The sequence below is a fragment of the Cnephaeus nilssonii genome, assembly GCF_951640355.1.
Source record: "Cnephaeus nilssonii genome assembly, chromosome: 9".
Classification (NCBI taxonomy): Eukaryota; Metazoa; Chordata; class Mammalia; order Chiroptera; family Vespertilionidae; genus Cnephaeus; species Cnephaeus nilssonii.
This window is the reverse complement of record NC_137080.1, coordinates 24,339,150-24,360,639: the sequence shown is the minus strand read 5'-3', so window position 1 is coordinate 24,360,639 and position 21,490 is coordinate 24,339,150. Positions and strand designations below refer to the sequence as shown.

At 41.5% G+C, this 21,490-nt stretch overlaps 1 protein-coding gene and 1 pseudogene across 5 annotated transcripts in view; both read left to right on the top strand.

Annotated features, from left to right (window-relative positions):
* Positions 1-21,490, top strand: part of MAP7 (microtubule associated protein 7) — a 139,089-nt gene that overhangs the window by 35,687 nt on the left and 81,912 nt on the right. The gene's annotated exons all lie outside the window — the stretch shown is intronic.
* On the top strand, positions 2,024-3,796 carry LOC307105371 (pyridoxal kinase-like; annotated as a pseudogene). The gene has a single exon. The product of its transcript is annotated as a pyridoxal kinase-like (transcript).

Here is a 21,490-nt window from a genome sequence, read left to right as displayed (position 1 = left end):
GAGAGAGAATCATTGATCGGCTGCCTCCCGCACGCCCCCTACTGGGGATCAAGCCTACAACCCAGGCATGTGCCCTTGGCTAGAACCAAACCTGGGACCCTTCAGTCCGCAGGCCGACGCTCTAGCCACTGAGCCAAACCGGCTAGGGCAACAATTTATTTCTCGATTCACCAGTTTCTTTGTATTTTGTCTGTCTCCTGTTGATATAACTTTTATCTCATTAACCGTGACTCAATAATAAAGGGACCCTTTAAATTAGTTGTAGCCCCTTGGTATCCATGAAACTGCCAGAGAGAGGATAGTGACTCTTGAAGAATTTTTTAAAATTGTGGTAAAATACACGTAACAAAATTTCCCATCTTAACCATTTCAAGTGTATGTAGTTCAGTGGCATTAAATATAGTCACTCTGTTGTGCAACCATAGGATACTTTTAGCAATGGGATTTTCTGTGCAAATATTTCTACCGTGCTTAGTCAGAGATTTCTCATATACCTTACCCAAAGGACAATGTAAGTAAAATGTGTCAACTTTTACAATAAAAAATACTACAGCTGCCATCAAATCTGTTACTAAATCTGTCAGAATTCTAATTCGAGACTGCATATCACCCCCAGTGAATGCAGCCTTTCTTGTGCAGATCCCCATGTCGCCCTCTCCTGCTGCCTGAGTGACAGTCTGTTTGGAGGTAGGCTGCAAGACAGAGACACCACCTCAGCACGCTCCCTTCTACCACCAGCTCAGCCCAGCAGATGCTGATTGCCTGGTGTGCAAAGACAGGCTCTCTCTAAGCTATCCACATGTCAAGAGAAGTGGTTTTATATCTTACAAATTAAAAATGGTAAGATATTAAAAACTGGAAAGATTTGCATTAGTTATAACCTGAGAGGTAGGTAGGTTGTACCACTCCCATCCCCACACCCCTATTATAGATGTGGAATCTGAGGCTCGAAGGCTAAATAATAGCCTCGCAGTACTAGAGCTGGGTTTCAACTTATGCTGCCTCCCTGTAAAATGCTGTGGAATGCTAGCTGGATAGAGTCTGATGGCGTTCTTAGACTTAAAGGGAGGATGGGGACCAGCACGCTTATGCAGCAAAGCACTCATCTCATAGATTTCAGAGTTTTGAAAACTAATTGGATCCTGAGGAGAAAGATATGCTCTCAGTATAGATTTGGAATATGTTTCATAGAAATAACTTTGCAAAACTTTATTGAGATAATTATTGTAAAATTGTGACTTTTAAGGGTGATGATTTTACTGACAGAAAGTTCCTTGGTCTCCCTTATTCAAATATTTATTTTTAAAAGTTGAAGACAGTCCAGCTGGCATAGCTCAGTGGTTGAGCATCAACCTATGAACCAGGAGGTCATGGGTTGCAGGCTCATCCCAGTGTGGGGTGTGTAGGAGGTAGCCGATCACTGATTCTCTCCCATCATTGATGTTTCTGTTTCTCTCTCCCTCTCCCTTCCTCTCTCTGAAATCAATAAAAATAATAAATAAATAAGTAAATAAATAAATAGAAGTTGAAGACATATGTATTTAGGATACTTGTTAGCACTAAGTATAATAGAGTTACACTTTGTATGAATTTATTCAAAAGGCTTTTTTCAATCTTTAACAGAATTTTTTATTCTAGAACATAAGATCCATGAATTTTACATAACAAAATGTGTAAATGTATGCACACAATTTTTGTTCAGTGGCATTTCTTCCTTTCAAGTAAACAGATGTGAAGTAATTTATTTGCTACTGTAATCTACTGCCTTTGCTCTTCTCTGAGAATATTTTAAATGAAAACATCATTTGACATTTCCTCTTTAACTCTTTTGATTTTCAGAAAAATTTCTTGGGTTTATCTAACCAGGTTAAGATGTATAATTTTATTTTCATTAAATTTTGCTGTATTATATTATATACTTCTTGTATGGAGATAGTACCTATTATAATTTGGAAATGAGTTAAATACATTATTCATCTTATATCTTTACAACCCTTCTGATAAAACTGAGTAATCAGAATGAATCCTCTATTTTTCACATAAAAAACTCAGACAACAGAGAAGTGTAAATGCCTTTTCTCAAACTCTCAAAGAAAGGGAACTAGTAGAGAGCCCGAGCCCCTCGAGCAGGGAGAGGCCGACCCTGCAGGCCGGCGTGGAGGAGGAATGCCGGGTGCTCTCGGTCCAGAGCCACCTCGTCCACGGCCACGTGGGAAACCGGGCGGCCAGGTTCCCGCTGCAGGTTTTGGGGTTTGAGATCGACGCTGTGAACTCGGTCCAGTTTTCAAACCACACAGGCTACACACAGTGGAAGGGTCAGGTGCTGAACGCAGACGAGCTCCACGAGGTGTAGGGAGGGCTGAAGCTGAGCAACGTGAGTAAGTATGACTACGTGCGCACAGGGTACTCGAGGGACAAGTCCTCCCTGGCCATGGCGGTGGACATCTGCATGTGTGCGACCCGGTGCTGGGTGACAAGCGGGACGGCGAAGGCTCCCTGTACGTTCCAGAGGACCTCCTTCCTGTGTACAAAGAAAAGGTTGTGCCGGTTGCGGATGTCCTAACTCCCAACCAGCTCGAGGCTGAGTTGCTGACTGGCAGAAAGACCCACAGCCAGGAAGAAGCCTGAGCGGTGATGGACGTGCTGCACTCCATGGGCCCCGACACCGTGGTCATCGCCAGCTCCGACCTCCCTTCCCCGCGGGGCGGTGACTACCTGATGGTGCTGGGGAGCCCGAGGATCCGGCACCCCGATGGCTCCGTGGCGATAGAGCGCATCCGCATGGACGTTCCCAAGGTGGACGCCGTCCTTGTGGGCACCGGGCACCTTTTTGCCGCCGCGCTCCTGGCGTGGACACACAAGCGCCCCAATAATCTCACGGTGGCCTGTGAGAAGGCCGTGGCAGCCATGCACCACGTTCTGCAGCGGACCATCAAGTGTGCGGAAGCCCAGGCTGGGGAAGGACAGAAGCCCAGCCCGGCCCTGCTGGAGCTGAGGATGGGCCAGAGCAAAAGGGACCTGGAGAACCCGGAGGTGGTCGTCCAGGCCACGGTGCTGCGAGGGCTCCCGCGCCCGCCCACCTGCTGGCGCAGCGCCGGGGTCTCCGTCGTCATCCCTGTGAAAATGGAACGTCTGCCTTAGAGCTGCGACCGAAACTTGATATTTTTTCCCTTTTGTGAGTGCCCAGCATCCACTGGTCTTAATTGTGAAGTGTGCCAGTCGTGCTTTTTAAAAATAACACAGTGATCGCAGAAGAAAAAAAAGAAAAGAAAAGAAAGGGAACTAGTAGAGCAAAGGTTGTACATATTTTTAAATCTTACGTACTAATTTGCAACAAACCATGCTTATTTGAAAGAAACTTTCGCATTTTTCTTCATTCATTAGAAGATTGGATGGGGCCAGTAAGATGGGGCCAGAATATAAGTTTCAAATTCAAGAATGCTTAAAAGTTATGTAAAGACACTAGGTGCGATACTCTGTTTCATATTACTAAATCCAAAGACTAAAATAAATTATTGCATATGTGTTATATTTACTGCCAGTAGTTTATAAATTCACAATGTCTTGCATTACAGCTCTTTGTTTATATATCCTAATCATCTCCTATGGAATAGAAGCTCATGGGTAAGGGAGCAGGACAGAAGAAGATGTTTTTTTTTGTTATTGTTGTTATTTTCCAATTTTCCTAGCAACTTAGTTAAATGTTGAGAATATAGATGGTAAATGATATAGAAGTTCTCAGTGGTGATTATTTATTGTACAAAATGAATGCACTTATAATATGAGTATTCTGCTGTTTTCCCATTAAAGCCATTCTTTCAGATCAGATGTGAAGCCAAACAGAGTCGGCCACTCTTGTGGGGAAGATTATAGGAGCATCAGTTTAATGCATTTGCTTTTTGGTTCATTTCAGTATTTAAATCTAGGCTTTCCATTCTCTCTGACCCACTAAAAGGATGGGTTATAAAATTGATTTTGAAAATAAAATTAAGAGAGGAGAGAGATATTAAATCTCGACTTTTATGATTTGTTTTATTCTCAGCTCTGGTCCTTGCTTATTAGTGATGCAACCTTATGCAAGGAATATACAGTTTGCTCATCGGCTTGTGTTTCTTCATCTGTGTTGTTGTGTGATTAATGGCTGCTCATAGTCTGAAGTAGTTGTCATGATAAACTGAGTGATGCCACTTAATAGACTGGGTTCGGGCCTCACCGGGTGTGAAATCTAGGTCACTTGTCATAAAAGCCTTGTCCCAGGAACAAGAGGCTCACTGGTTGTCATCTGTCTTGCACAAACGGCTCATCTTGGCACTTGAAATTATTGGCATAAATTGGGTCAGGTATTAAGTTAAACTATGTGAAATTGCCATATTTGACCATTCTTTACCTAAAATGGCAATTTTGTGTTGTTCAGCATAACACAAAATACAAGGAAAGAAATCTGTTGAAATGTTAGGCTTTTGCAATTTTAAAACCTTTTTATTAAAAAATTTTTTCTGCAAAAACGCAGTCAATAGTCTGAGAATATATAGTCAATACCTTTCATTTACAGAAGCATCATTATTAATGGCAAAAAATGACATAGGAAGGTAGAGTCAGATTCTAGGACTTCAGAAATTTATTAAAGTACAAAAACATCACAAAGTGCTATAGGAATGCCAGAAGTCTGTGCAGTATTAAATATGCACCAGCTTGTTTTTCTTCATCAGCAGGAGGAGTGGTTATGGTGAGAAAGAAGGAGGGACGCTTAGGGGTAGGGTGAGACGAATGCCCACAGGGGTGGAGAAGGAGGGTCTGCAGGCACTGGCCTGTCAGGGAGACCTGTAGTTGGAGAGGATGGGACTCTAGCCCCTTAAAAGCAGTGATGATGGGAATATGCTTGTCATCAAGGTCAGCTCACCTTCCAAGCAGCACAGGTAGGTGTCTGGGGAGAAGTGGGACATATCAATAGTCTCTGCTCCCATTTATCCGGAAAGGATAAATTCAGACTCGGACCCCAGAAGATCATGTTGTTTTCTGATACTGGAAATTACATATTGGAAGGGATGCGGGGTGTTGTTTTTTTGTGTGTGTGTGTAGCTATTAAAAGGTTAAAATATAAGTGTCCAAAAGAAAAACCAATTCATGCCATGCTTGATAACACTGAAATATAATCAACTCCATAATGGTTTAAAAAATCCCTCATCAGATCCTTTGGTGGTTTGGATGTGGGGGACTTAATAGAGAAGCGAGGGTACTTACTGAAGATCTATACACATGGCGATGAAGTTTGGGAATAATGCAAGAGCACTATCGTGGGCTTTCCTTTTTTTTTTTTTTTTTTTTTTTGAACTGGCTGTTTTTGCTGTTTACAGCATACAAAGGTAAAGTTTAATTAATTGAGGCCATAGGGTACCTGAACATCATCTGTTTAGCATACTTGTAGTATTAAAACAAACGTTGTAAGAATAACCAAAGCTTTCCCATGGATGTTTTATTTCACATGCCTAAATTACATTATCAGAATTTTATCTAGCTGCTTCAGAAAACCTTCCTGATGGCTTTTAAGTGGGTTTTTTTTTAAAAAGCTTCTTGGTTATTTTCTTTTCTTGGATCTTCGTGTTGCTTGTGCCACTTCTGTTTGGAAGGCAGAGCTTAATAACTACAGGATTAATAATTACAGCATGGGGCTGCTGAAGGCTTAGTGACTAATGCACTTTACCATTTGTGACTTTGCACGTAGATATAGAAGGACTTTTCACTCTTCACCAGCTCCCGAAGTCTTTCTTGTGCCGGCTCATGAGGACAGTTACCTGTGGAAGTGGAACGGGATGCCTGTGGGCTGTCTCCAGTTCAGAAGTGCCTGTGGACTCTGTCTGTGGCTTAGCCAACGCTTCCACAAGCTCGGTATCCTGAGCTCCCTGTTCTCATTTTTTGAAAAGGGCTGTGTTGTTGCCTTGGCAACTCTGACTAGCTTTTCACAACCGGAATATGGAAAGCAGATTTTAAATCTTCAGATTAGAAAGCCATACTGGCAGAGGGAACTATGCTCTTGGTTAAGAACACACCCTTTTATGCCAAGCGAAATAAGCCAGTCAGAGAAAGACAAGTATCACATGATCTCACTCATATGTGGAATCTAATGAACAAAATAAACTGATAAGCAAAATAGATCCAGAGACATAGAAGCATGGAACAGACTGATGAAACTCAGAGGGATGGGGGAGGTGGGCACAGGAAGAGATTAACCAAAGAACCTATATGCATATATGCTTAACCCATGGACACAATTGTGTAGTGAAGGCCTGGGGGGAAGGGGGGAGGCCGTGGGGGGGGGGTGGAGGTCAGTGGGAAAAAAAGGGGGACATCTGTTAATACTTTCAACAATAAAGATTTAAAAGAGGAAAAAATACCCTTTAGTTGAGGGTAGCATATATTTAGTTTTAAATCATGTTATTCTGAAATAAATGTGTAACTCCTGAGATTTCAGGCTTGACTAAATATTACCGTGTTACTTTAATCACAAATCATCTCCTCTTGATATCCATAGTCCTCTTACTAATCATTTAAATTCTTCACAGTCTTCTATTTCAGTGTTTTTAATTTTTCCTGCTTCTGAAGATGCTGCTTCTTCCCCAGGCGCACTGCTACCCATTGCGTATTCTTTTCCTCATAATCTTAAAACTAGAGATAAGGTGCTCAAAAAGTTCTGCAGGATGCCGTCACCCCTCCTAGTCTGCCTTTGCATACCAGTGTGCTGGCAATTTTTTTAAGTTGGTCATCCTACTCCGTGTACATCCATCCGTGGTAGAAAACAGGAGAATGCCACGGGGCTGGGTCTGCAGGATCATCTAGGTCCTCAGTGTAGTAAATCTAATCCTATATAATAAAAGGCTAATATGCAAATCAACCAAATGGTGAAACGACTGATTGCTATGACATCCACTGACCATCAGGGGGCAAACACTCAATGCAGAAGCTGCCCCCTGCTGGTCAGTGCGCTCCCACAGAGGCAGTGCCGCTCAGCCAGAAATCCTGAGCTGGGCTTACAGCTGGTGAGCACAGTGGCAGTGGTGGGAGCCTCTCCCTCCTCCGTGGCAGCGCTAAGGATGTCCGACTGACGGCTTAGGCCCGCTTGCCTAAGTCGTCAGCTGGACATCCCACGAGGGCTCCCAGACTGCGAGAGGGTGCAGGCCAGGCTGAGGGGACCCCCACGAGTGCACGAACTTTGTGCACTGGGCCTCTAGTGTTACATAATTACCCAGGAATTCTAGAGTACTAAATAAAAGGAATTAGCATAAAGAGGTAAAATAAGGTTATACACTTAGTAAGGATTGGAAAAGAGAAGAACAGAATTATTAGTGTTGGGGATAAAGGGCGGATATTAATCAGGCATTCCCTGGTTAGTAGCAACTTAAAAAGAGACCTTTTTCTAGTTTTGAAGGTGCCTGAGTTGCTTTTCAAGACTTAAGTAAATTTATGCATTGATTTTTTTTTTCCCACAAGTGGGGAGATGTATTCTAAAGTGTCATGAAAAGATACAGAGTTCTTGGAAAGTAGAGAAATGGCCTTAATTTGGAACCTCTTCAATGTTACCAGGGACATTAGAATCTACTAGAAACATTTCCTATTAAAATAAAAAACCTGAAGAAAATTGCAAAAAGAAAGTAGTGGTGAAGGAAAAAGCATGGCCTTTGTAGGGATTGACACAGGTCATGCGAAAATGTATCGCATGTGTCTTCTATAAAGTTTCATAGCTATTTCTCCTAGCATATGAGAACCTAAGAAGTGCCTGGCATGGCACACAGCAAGAATCAATACATATTTGTTGCTTGACAGGAAGAGACACTACTTTCTATTTTATAAGCAAAGTAGGATTTTATATTAGTGACTAGAGGCCCAGTGCACAAAATTTGTGCACTTGGGGGGAGGTCCTTCCGTTTGACCAGCACAGGCTGGGAGGTCTCAGGGGATGTCCGACCGGGGGATGTTTGACTGCCTTGGAGGCGGGAGAGGCTCCCGCCACTGCCGCTGCGCTCACCAGCCATGAGCCCGGCTTCTGGCTGAATGGAACTCCCCCTGTGGAAGTGCACTGACTGGCAAGGGGCAGCTCCTGCGTTGAGTGTCTGCCCCCTGGTGGTCAGTGCGCATCATAGCGACCAGTCGTTCCACCATTTGGTTGATTTGCATATTAGCCTTTTATTATAGAGGATAATTTGGGTGGGGGAGCACATACTATTTATAAAATAAATGTAGAATCATATTTGCTTTCACTATATTTGATGATACAAAAAAAAAGGAAAAAAGAAAATACTTTCTTAAAAGACAGCCAAAGTAGTTAGTGTCACCACCATCTTCAGAGGTGAAAAAAAATGAATGAAAATGTGAGAGAAGCTAATCCTTAGCATATGCCTTTTTTTCAAAAGTGGAAAAGCTTGTACAGGAATATTACCTAGAAGCTACTTGAAACTTTTAAAAGGGATTTTGAAAATGAAATCAGTTATAGGAATTTGCCTTTTGTGAAATAAGTTATAATTTTCTAAATAAGAACATAATGTGACAGTATGTAAAGTATAAGCTGCCCCTTTATCTTAAGGTTTGTCTGTTTTGAGAAGGTGTTTTTTTGTTTGTTTTGTTTTGTTCTTTTGAGAAACCTTTTCCCCAGAATAAGTATGCCTCTTACCGGGACTTTCAGCTCCCTCATTAGCCCAAGAAGTGAGTGCCCATGTTAGTGGTACAACCTCAAGCATCTTTTCTACCATCACTAACAACAGGAGGACAGAAAATGATGAACAGAAATAGTCTCCAGGCATCTCTTACGAGTGACTGCTGAGGTATTTTAAATGTAAATGTGCATTTTTCTAATAAGAGAAGTAATAAGTATTGAGACATTTAGAAAATGCAGGAAAGGATTAAAGTTGTCTTTAAATCAGACGTCATCCCCCATCTACTTATAGCTATGTTATCATTTTTTATATATATTCTGGCCTTTGTAAACTCTACAAAGCGTGTGCATTTACACCCTTGTATTATTACACATTATGGTTTTACAACCTGTTTTCTTTCCACTTAGTGTCAGCAGCGTTTTTGAAACATTCTTCTAAAATAGTTCAGATTGATACCCTGTCATTTGAGTTTTCTGTGGATTTCATGGGCAAATAAATGATGGCTTGTTGTTTCAGGTGGCATTTCTGTGACTACTGGTGATGTTAAATATTTCTACATGCTTGTTAGCATTTTCCTTTCTTTTGTGAATTACATATCTATTTTTCTGCTGTTTCCTATTGGGGTGTTCAATCTTTTTTTTTTTTTTTTAATAAATAAAGGATACCGACCTTTTTATGGCCACACGTGTTACAGATCCTATCCCCATTTTAGCATTTGCAATTTAATATTGTTAGGGATTTTTGTTGTTTGTTCATTTAAATCTTTGTTGTTTTGAGAATGGTGATTTCAGAAATCTCCCTATTTCACAATTGAATTGGAGACGGTGGTAGGGAGTTGAGTCCAATCCACGCTAAAATGGTTTCAAAGGCCCACTGTGACCCCTCAGCGATCACCGCATACGTTGTGAAGACCCTGCAAACTCTGCTGCGGGGCCCTGGGCACTGCAGCCTCCAAGCTGGGCAGGATTAGCCAGCTCAGATGCACTCAGCCTGCTGCGCCCAACTAGGTCAGTCTGTAGTGGCTCTGACAGGCTGCGGGGCTATTTTTGTCCATGTTTCTTCTGCTTATGAAAATCAGAATTGGGAAAAGCTACAGCTGCTTCCCATATGGTTGCTATTAGCGAAATGATGTGCAGAGGATTTAATCTGAAAAAAAGCAGAGTAGGTACACCCACGTGATCTATTAGAGAAGTGAAGGGCTGCGAGGGAGACCACCAGCTATGACACCTGCACTGCTTCTGTTTCCGGGAGGCTGCTTCGTCTCCTGGTGACCTCTGACCTGTCCTGGTGATCGCCGAGGGTGGAGACTCCTGGCTGGTTGATGATTTCGCCTGCCTCCTGATATATTACTTTATGAAGGATTTGAATGTAGTGTTTTCCCTTTTCTCTGCCCTCCCAATGGAATTTTCCCCCCCAAATATACCTCTTAGCCTTTTGCATACTTTTGTGATTTCCCATTGACTTTGCTGCACTGAGCAGGTAGCTGCTCAGTTTTTCCTACGTCCAGGATTTAGAGAGAGAATTTTCATTCGCAATCAGTTATCCTTGCTCTAAGAGCGGTTTGTTTAGCTACCGCAGTGAACAGGCTGTGATGGGTTATCACTCTAATTGGTCCATTAGATGTACTTGGTGTTTCACAGGGTTGCAGGAAGAGGAAAAAAATGTTCATCCGCAACAGACTTGTGGAGCCCACTAATGGGATTTAATATCTATTTTTGTCATCTGTAAAAATGCATTATGGGTTCATATTTTAAAGGATAAAAAAGTCAGTGGGATTGAGCAGTAACTCATCGAATTTAGTTACCGACTATTAAGGCAATCAGGTGACTTCTAAATTTGATTTCCCCTAAATTTCCGATCAATATGCTTATCCCAGTACATTTGATCTACAAAGATAATTTACTGCTACATTTGTGTCCATTTTATGAGCAATGTCCTGTTGAGCACTTAACTTGTGCCTAGTGCAACTGAGGAACAGAACTGTAATTTAATTTCAATAGTCATGTGTGACTGGGGGATACTGTAGTGGACACTATAGTCCTAGAGAGTAAATGACTTGCTCCATGTCACCTAGGTACTAGGGACAGAACCAAATTGGACCCCTTTTGGTAGTGCATTCCAGAGTAAGTTAACTCCATCAACTTTATTCCTTTCATAGTAGCTATGTAGAGCAACTAGGTCTTCATCTCTCTCTCTCTGTGTATATATATATTTACTCATTCATATATTTGTTATTACATATACACACAAGCCTCCCCTTCTGTTTTCTGAGGAGTGAAAAACAATGCTGGATCACACAATTTTCTGTGGAATGAAGCTTTGTTAAAAACAAAAACACTATGGGATATCTCATAATCTCATAGAATTCTCATTGAAGCTTAAAAGTTCCTATTTTATATGAACCGGTTTCTCTATTAGTAGCCCAAAGTTAAGAGGGAATAGTAGGAAAGGGGGAAAAAAAAGGAAGCAGGTGACAAATTAGCAGATGTGATGAGAGAGAAAATGCTGAAGGGCATGAACCTCTGCCACGTGTTCCCCTGTTAAGACAGGATGCTCTGCAGACTTAAGGATAACAGTGGGGACTCAGGTTGGAGCAAAGAGCTGATGAATCACCGCCTCTACCACAGAGCAGTTGGAGGAGGCCTCTCAGACAAGCAGCTGGTCATTCAGATGCATAAGCATAAAGAAATGGAAGAGGGTAGACTCCTCAGTTTTCCTAAAGCTATTCTGTAGTCTAGTTTATAATTCAAGTCCCCTTACAAAATATCTGCCGTACTTTATATTCATTAGAGATATTATGTAAGATACACTTTAAAAATTCTTACTTCCCCTTCATTTCTCAGGATTTATGTACTTATTATCTTAAAAAACTTACAATGTTTGAAGAGTGATTTCCATTTCCTTAATTTGGAATTATAAACTATCCTTTCTGCCTTCATCCATCTGCCAGTATTCTACATTGAAATAGTTTTGCTGTGCATTGAAGATGAAACCAAAATTGGACTGACCCACCGAGGCCTTAAACTTGAGAAAAGAACAATGCTGGGTGATGTTGGAAATGTGCCTCTCTCTATGGTAGTTAGTGTCAGATGATGCATCATTGATGGTACCCACTGCTCCACGCACCAAACATAGACATCTCCTTGAGCCACTTGTCATATACAAAACCCTTTATTCTCGTTCCTCTCTTGTCAGCATTCAGCTGTTTTTCTGGATGAATACAGCCCCAGTTAGCTCCAAACTGTCGTTCCGAAGGGAAGAATGGTGCCCTGTCTCCACCAATGTCACCTCCTGCCTTTCCCTGCCTGTCTTCTCTGCTTGCCGTACCAGTCATCTCTCATCAGCGGGCGACTCTGCCCTGATGCTTCCTGGACACTCGGAAGTGGGAAGTCACCAGGCAGAGGGCAGATGGAGCCTGCCACTCACTAGCTTCCACAGTTATTCTACTGGTTATATCTGAGTTTTCTCATCTTAAAATTGGCGTGATAATAGGGTTTGTGAGATTAGACCAGTTCATACGTGTAAAGGCCCTGAGAAGCATGTCTGACCTCTGACAGGCGATCAGTAAGGTTAAGTATGTCATTTATGGGAGGAAGAATCTATAGTTCCGAAGGCAGAGTCTTCTTCCATTGGCCCTTCTCGTTCCCATCTGTAAATCCCAGCTATGCACACTGCTGATCACAGTGCCCTGGATGGGCGCCGCAGCAGGGGAGGCGCTGGGGAGGCTTCCTGATGGAAAGTGGAGATAATTGGGCTCATGGAACCCAGCCAGACGAAGGGAGATGGTTCTTCAAGTGGCAGCACGTACACAACTGATGGTGAGAGGAAAACTGAGTTCAGGGAAATGCAACCGAATGCAGTTGTTTTAAGGCCAGACAAGCAGCGGTGGTGCCGCTAACGTGGTGAGAAAAGCCACAGTGAGACCATGAAGAGCAGGTATCTCGTGCTAAGGGGGCTGGAGTGGGTCCCAAGGAAAATTGAGGCATCCAAAGAAATTATATGACCAGATTGGCATTCTAGAAACATTATTCTCATAGCTGTGTTGGATGATTGTTTTTGGAGGTCAAGCTTTGGAAGGTATAAACTACCTAGGAGCCTCTCATAACAACTTTTTGTCCCCCCAATACTGGGTGTTTCTAATCTTCAGTGAACTGGAAAGTACAAAGCTGAGCTAGGTACATTTGAGTCTATAGAATATATAGATTCTGAAGGAGGGAATGGAAAGTTTTTTGTGTGTGTTTTTTGTTGTTGTTGTTTCTGTTTTGCTAATAGGAGTTACTTTTTGTTTGTTTGATAAATTCATAGTTCCTGTCTTTGTTATGGTTAAATGAGCTACCAGGTAATTTGAGGTATCAGTCCTAACATGGTGCCTAACTGAATCTATGGGTGTGGAATTATGGAAATAAGTTAATATCTTGATAACATGCCTGAAACTAGTAGCCAACATGTTTCTTATGTTAGTGCTTATGCTGTCTCATGGATTTGGTTGCTTTGATTGGACAGAATTAGAGAATTCTTCCACTTCTTCAGACATTTAGGCTGTATCTGAGTACATCCCAGGGGGGCACGTTGGGCATGGTTATGACCTCCAGTCACAGCTTTGAGAACATTGACCGGCCTTTCCTGCAGAGTTAATCCCACACCCCTCTTAGCAACATTAAGGTCTGCTCGGAACAACAACAACAACATAGAGCAATGCAGCAGTTGAAAGCACTTGTATTCTAAGTGTCTGTGTTTATTTCCCCCACTCTAGCCCTGCTTGGGGAACAAGGTCACCATGGATTTGGAGACACTAGGGCTGTGATTTTTTGTTTCATGACCAGGAATAATTTTGTCTCCCAGGGGATATTTGGCAATGTCTGAAGACTTTTTAAAAAATATATATTTTATTGATTTTTTTTACAGAGAGGAAGGGAGAGGGATAGAGAGTTAGAAACATTGATGAGAGGGAAACATCGATCAGCTGCCTCCTGCACACCCCCTACTGGGGATGTGCCCACAACCAAGGTACATGCCCTTGACCGGAATCGAACCTGTGACCTTTCAGTCCACAGGCCAATGCTCTATCCACTGAGCCAAACCAGACCGGGCTGAAGACATTTTTTGATGGACTCAGTTCTGAGGAGGAGTGTGTGGCCATGGTGCCATTAGATGTGGCAGGTGAGGCCAGGGATGCTGCTAAACTTCCTAGAACACACAGGACAGCGTCCTCGCACTCCCTTGCCACCCCCAGTAAGCAGTCATCCCATCTAAAATGTCGATAGTACCATGTTGGAAACACTGCACTGGAGATAGTGTCTATATTTATACAGGCTATCCTATCTAATAAAAGAGTAATATGCAAATTTACCATCACTCCAACACGCAAGATGGCTGCCCCCATGTGGTCAAAGATGGCTGCTCCCATGTGGACACAAGATGGCCACCACAAGATGGCCAGCAGGGGAGGGCAGTTGGGAGGGACCAGTACTGCAAGGGAGGGCAGTTGTGGGCGATCAGGCCAGCAGGGGAGGCAGTTGGGAGGGACAAGGCCTGCAAGGGAGGACAGTTGGGGGCGATCAAGCCTGCAGGGGAGGGCAGTTAGGGGTGACCAGGCCAGCAGAGGAGGGGATTTGGGGGCGACCGGGCCTGCAGGGAAGGGCAGTTGGGGGGGACCAGGCCTGCAGGGGAGGGCAGTTAGGAGTGACCAAACCTGCATGGGAGGGCAGTTAGGGGTGACCAGGCCTGCATGGGTGGGCAGTTATGGGTGACCAGGCCTTCAGGGGAGGGCAGTTAGGGGTGACCAGGCCAGCAGGGGAGGGCAGTTAGGGGCAATCAGGCTGGCAGGGGAGTATTTAGGCATCAATCAGGCTGGCAGGGGAGTGGTTAGGGGCAATCAAGAAGGCAGGCAGGCAAGCAGTTGGGAGCCAGCAGTCTTGGATTGTGAGAGGGATCCCAGATTGGAGAGGGTGCAGGCTGGGCTAAGGACACCCCCCCCCCCCCCCATGCACGAATTTCATGCTCCGGCCTTTAGTTTTTGAAAATAAAAGCAACTGGTTAAGGGGAGTGATGGTACTTAGGCAGCTGTGATGCTGGAACCCTGGAGGGGTTGGGATGGTGCTAGACTACACGTGACATTCCACTGGCTCCTAGTAAGTAGTCTGTAGTTCTGAGGGCATTAAAAAGGTTCATTGCCAAGTCCAGTGGGCGCTTGACCCTCTACATCTTAGATATCCTGTATCCAGTTTCTTTACTGGTTCAAGTCCCACCACTCAGAGAGGCTTGAAAGAAGTTATTTTTTCTAAACATTGCATTTCCTTTTCCAAAGCAGGACCATTGCTCACCCAAACTAATTTAAGTTAATTGGTTTTAATCAAAGTACTCTGGCCCCCATGTCACATGTTTTTAAATTTGATAAGGGCACAGTGAGGACTTGACGTTATCCTTTTTTCATTCCCTCTCTATGTCTGCTCCTAGACAAAAAGTCCTTTTAAAGACAAGCCTAAGGTAAAGTCGTGATAGAAATTTCGAATTCAGTTTATAATGCAATTTATCATGGGCTGGAAAAAAACAAATTCTGAGGACCTATACTTAATTTATCTAGAAATAATTTCTAAAACATTTACGTTTATATTCATTTATTCTTCCTCTACTCTTTGAAGACCTTCAGAATTTTCAACCCTTGCTACAGCAAGTCAGTTTTCTGGACCTTTTGAAGGGCAGTGAAACTTCACTTCATGCATTTTTTTCTACAGCTCTCAGTCTGTTCTCAGTGAAGGGAGAAAAAGAGCAGAGGTCTCTCTGCTTGACTAATTCTTAATGATCACCCTTTTCAGATGCTTTTGGTGTGGGAACAAAATCGGCCATAATCTTCAGGGTTTTAAATGTCATTTTTAATACATCAGGAAACCAAAAGGCAGAAGAGTCCGGGAACAGAGCAAATAACATTTAGATGATTTTGGTAAGCAATTTCGTTTTTTTATACAGGTTTAATGCACATCCTGTTTGGGGCCCCAGCTGAGTTTGAATCCCTGAGATCAAACTGATGTTTAGCAACCATTTCTTAACCAGGAAAGGCTTCCCCTGCTCCCAGCCCACCCATTTGAGCTTCACTGGCTCTTTTGAACAGAAGCCTTTCTTGGTTTTTGCTTGGTTCAGTGAACAAGGTTACTGTTTAAAAAACAGTGGCTGTAGAGTTGCATGTCTCGTCACCCTTTGGCTGTCTCCCTTGAGTGTACCTCGAGCTGTGTGAGAGATAATACTTAGGTCTATTAAATGGCCCCGTCCCTGATTCTTTGGTCTTTGCCTGTCTGAGGAGCCCAAAGCAAGAGGAAGGCATGCAGATATGTTGCAGAATAATCAAGAAAGAAGGATTTTAGGATGGAAGACACTAAGCTGGACCGTAAGTTCTTGGGCTCAAAATGTGTTTTGAAACTCTTAATAAGGGGATACAGGAATTGGGCACTCTTTAAACCAGTTTTGACAAATTAACACTTTCAACAGGTGCAAAGTAGGAAGTCTTTTAATAGATCCTTTTGTTTTGGGGGGGAAACCTTGTTGGTTTTAATGTTCTTGGAAAAAGGAGTGGAAATTTTAACGAAATTAATCACTCTATTATGTTCTAGAGATAATGGCTTTATATTTTGTCTTCATTGTCCTGGAGCCTCTATAAAAATTAAAGGCAAACCACTGTTATTCTCCGTTTTCCATGTTCCCACCTTTTTTCTTTTGGCAAAAAAAAAGAAAAAGAAAATTCTTAAAAACTCTTAGGGTCTTCTTAAAGAAAGGACTGGACTGAGGCAAGTAGCAAGCTACACGCATAATTATGCTGCTGTCCAAAGAAAAGTTGAGGACATAAGTTATTGATGATTTCTTAATGCTCCTAATATTGGTATCTGGATCAGATCAGGAAGATTTTGAAAGATGATTGCTTTCCTATTTAGAGGGATGTTTGTGGGGAGCTCTTTTAACTTTGCTCATCAGAATGCTTCCACTTTGCAGAGCATGTAAAAACTCAGTCACGTGTGGGCTTTACCGAGAAAACTGGTCATCGAAATCCTATGTGCTTCATTTTGGAGGGGTATTTTTAATCACCTTTTAAGCGTAACAAAGCTGCTTTATTTACTAAATAACTTGCCCTTTTAAAATATTATATATCTTCATTTTCATAGATAATATTTTCAAATTTCAGAATAAAAACACATCTGATCTAGGAAAGAAATATATCATATATAATGTCAGTATCCAGTAACCACTAGGAGATGGCTTTTGGTGTCAATAAGTGGTTTGCTTCTGGTATGATTATAAAACATAAAGTCAGAGCGGCATGTTAGAAACATCCCTGGAACTGGATCTGAGTCTGCCTTTTAGCTCTGACCCTGGTTCTGTGCTTTAGACAAGTTATTTATACTCTATAAGCGTGTCAGTGTCATCACTGTGCAATGGGAATAATCTCTACTCTGTAGGGCTGTGTATACATTAGGGAAGAGGTGAAGTGCCTCACCTAATGCCTGGTTTCCAGGGGATATGATGTGTATTTGTTCAGGTAAGTCACTCTCAAATTCATTTTGTACTTAATGAGTCTGTTTTATGGAGACGTATCTTTCTATACAGAAAGCATATTTAACCTACAGTATTAAAGTATTAGCATAAGACAGTTGATGCATAATAAGCTCTGGGTTCATAATAACTTATTTAAATGTGCTAAAATAAGATTGCTTGAGTTGACTAAAATATGGGTTACTCAGTAAGAAAACTGAGTAAATGTCCAATAGATAAATTTTAAATAGAAGGGAAATTTTTTTTAAAAATCCAGATAATTAATCAAAAATTCTTAGATAAGTGGTTTAAAAATACTAAATTTTTCTAAGATGCTGGATTATGGCTTACCTGTCCAGTGTCCATCTTTTAATTTGGTATATAGTAGACCTTGGAAAAGTAGGAAACAAAGAGGCTTATTGTTTCCATAAATTAAAATTTAATGTAAAAACATGACTTTTGGGGGTGGAGAGGAAAGGGGGAGCTGTGTTCTATGCACTTCGCATGGCACCCCCTGCTCATTCAGGGAAGTCCATACAGCTGCGGGGGCAGACCCTGTTTTCCTCATCAAGCTGCTCTGCAGGAACTGTAATAAGATTTAAGAGTAATTTCCCCCCTCCCCCACCCCCCACGCCCTAGAAGCACTGCTTTCTATCCTTATTTGGCCTATTCTCACCTTAGCAGTTACCACTCGCTGATGCAATAGTGTTCGTCGTCTGTTTCCTCACACTAGAATGTCCGCTTGATGAGGCCAAGGAATTTTGGCTATTTTGTTCACTGCTGTGTCCCAAGCACCTACTATAGTGCCTGGCAACCAGTAGGCACCTCATCGATCTGTCACATTAATGAATCAATATCTAGTCTTCGGTAGGGCAACAAAGCCACACCTACTCTCTTTATAAAACACACAAGATAACAGAAACAAGAATATGGTTTTATGTAAAAACCAAGGGTCTTACTGCAGTAGAACATGATGATTTTTTTTTTTTAATGGTTGACAAAGCACTAATGATTTGTTTCAACTTTTGGAAAAAATAAAAGAAAAAGTCAGCAGGAAATGTTTCTATTGTCTGTGACAGATGATTAACCATGTGCCTAGCAGAACAGAAAACCAAAAAGTGGACTTCCTTGGTGAGAAAGAATTACATGAAGGACTCTAGAAAACATAACTCTGTGGTAAAATCCCAGGTCCCAGGCCACAAGAGATCCCTCCTCTTCTGAGCCCCGGACGAGTTCAGAACTTTGCTCAGAGGGGCAGCCCTCTCCACACACTCAGTGAAAACCACACACTGCCAGGCAAACCCAAGCTTCTTTACCAGGAATTTTATGTTGGCATATTTTTCTAGAAGCTAAACTTTTTGTTAAATCACCCACAAAACACTAGTGATTCTCAAATGTACATAGAATCTATACCTTTATCAAGAATGTTTTAGAGTCAAAAAGCGGATTTCCACACGCAAATCCTTTAACCTCTCTGAACTCCATCCCTCCCCTATAAAATGACAATAGTCATACCTGCCAACTCAAGTTAAGATGCTCAAATGATTAAACAAACAAAACAAAACAAAACAAAAAAAGATGGTCAAGTGAGTTTATAACCAAGAAAGTGACTTTTAACCCATACAGCAAATTATAGTCTTACCCGAAACTAAAAAATAATGCAAGTTCTTTCCTTAAATGATAATTTAAAGGCTTTGTGACTTTAAATACATTATATATTTGTCAAAATATCATTAACAGAGGGTGGGGTGGGGACAGAAACCAAAACAATAAAAAGACTACAGACATTTGTAATGCCATGTTTAGAAAAAAATTTTTTTAGAAAATACTGTAGCATGGTGGTTAGGATACTAGGTTTTAAAGTCAAATGGATGTGGATTTTATTCACGATTTAGACATTAACCTTAGACAAATGGCTTAACTTTTTCGAGCCTTGGCTTTCATCTCTGTGCAGTGGGAAGGATATTGCTTAGCATGCAGGCTTACAGCGAAGACTACCTGAATGAGACAAAGTGTTTAGCACATCTGGTACAGTCGGAACATAATAGATGTTCAATAAATGACCATCGTGGTTGTGGTTATTAACTCTCTATACCAGTGATGGCGAACCTATGACACGCGTGTCAGCACTGACACGCGTAGCCATTTCTGATGACACGCGGCCGCTGAGGCGGCCGCATGCCGAGGATGAAACATTTGCTGCTCCTGAGGATGAAACATTTGCGAAATAATGTTTTTTCCTCAAAGTGACACACTACCCGAGTTATGCTCAGTTTTTTGGCGAAGTTTGACACACCAAGCTCAAAAGGTTGCCCATCACTGCTCTCTGTACATATCATTCGGTATATGATTTACCTTTTAAATGATATAAGATCAGACTTCTAAAGATATATTAATTGGCCACTTTACTCTGTATATAAATCTGGTAGAAATTTCTCCAGAGAAAATGCTTCTCTGATGCTCCATAACTTTTACTTTTCTGAGCCTGATGATAATTTAGATTGGGTGATCTTTGAAATAAGCATCAATGCAATTAAACTTTTCAGTACCATCATTCACTTGCCTAAACCTCCTGAAAGCTCAAAGTACCTTAGGTTGAATGGAATAACTTCCTCCTCTATAACAAAATACACATATTCAGAAGGAAAGAGCACTGGCAGGGGCGTTTCAAGGACAGAAGTGAAAAATTCTCTTTCTAGGAAATGTGTGTTGCAAGTAAATCTTCTACGCTGTCCAGCCAGATTTGCTCAAGTTCAGAGATAAAAATCTGCTGGATATGTTCTAGAAATAAAATGAAAGAACAGAGGAAAACTTCAATCAATAAGAAGGGCATTAAGGTAGTAACACATTGTCACAACACCTAAAGATGTTAATTTCAATTTCCAAGACTTACCACTTATCACTTAAGATGCAAATCACACATTGAAAGCCACCAATCCTCTTTTGTAGCATTTCACTGAGTCATTCACAATGTCTGGTGAATGTTGTCTGAACCGAAATTTGCAAGCATTGATATACTGTCTTGACATTATACTTTGTTTTTCTTATCAGAACCTCAAGGTGACATGAATAATAACTTGCAATTGAACTATAGGCCAGTTTCAAAACATAGGTTAAGTTTTTAATACATGAGAATCATTCTTAATTAGAAGGCACTATTCTACAAGACCTATTCTATTTAAAAAGACAGTGCCATGATCCATTTCTGGATCATAATCTGTTATATTATACAATTTTTTCTTGGTATCTTATTGTAGTCAGAATGAAATAACATTGCCTAAATAGCAAGTACATGTGATGGAGAACCAAGAAGGTAAAAGTTAATATTTAAGCTTTCCACTTGCTTAATCTAAGATTAACAATGCCGAGTTTTCATGGTTTTTTTGTAACACAAGAGTTACAAAAGTACTGAGTCAAAGTTTAACATTTTTTAAAGACTTCTTGCTTTGAATATTTGAATTTTGTATTTTACTTCTGATAATGAAAATACATAATTTAAATATGGAAGCATTTAAGTATGATGCTTTTATAATTCAGGGCTATCAATATTAGTCAATAATCATGGTCTAAGTGTGTCATTCAGGAATTTTAGTTGGATTCAGATTGGGTGAAAACATCAAGAACTAAGCGAAAGCTGTTTACATACATGAGTATATCTATACATGTGTGAGAGTTCTCTTTGTTATCAAATATGTGGAGTTTGGCATATTTGTAAAACATTCTTAAGTATATTCTTAAATATTTATGTATTAAATATCCTTAAAGGTGTACAGTTTGTGTTAGGAATAAGATGGGGCCTTTAAACTAAGGTAACTCTCTGTTGTGTCAGTTTTTTTTTCTGTTGTTTTCTTAAAAAAAGGTTTTTATGGATTTCAGAGAGGTAGAGAAAGGGAGGGAGAGACAGATAAAAACATCACTGATGAGAGAGAATCATTGATCATCTGCTTCAGGCACGCCCCGCACTGGGAATCTAGCTCACAACCCTGGCATGTGCCCAGACCAGGAATTGAACCATGACTTCCTGGTTCATAGGTCGATGCTCAACCACTGAGCAACACCGGCCAGGCAGTTGTGTCAATTTTGTATAGTGTTTTAGACTTTTCGTAGACATCATACCGGCTGTAACCAATAGCAACTAAGTTGATTGAAGAAACCTCGTGCCCTGACCTGTGTTGCTCGGTGGTTAGAACGTTGGCCCGCACATCGAAAGGTCATGGGTTTGATTCCCGGTCAAGGGCATGTACCTGGGTTGCAGGTTGGATCCCTGCCCCCCCCCCCCCCGCCCGGTCAGGGCACATGGGGGAGGCAACCAGTCAATATATCTCTTT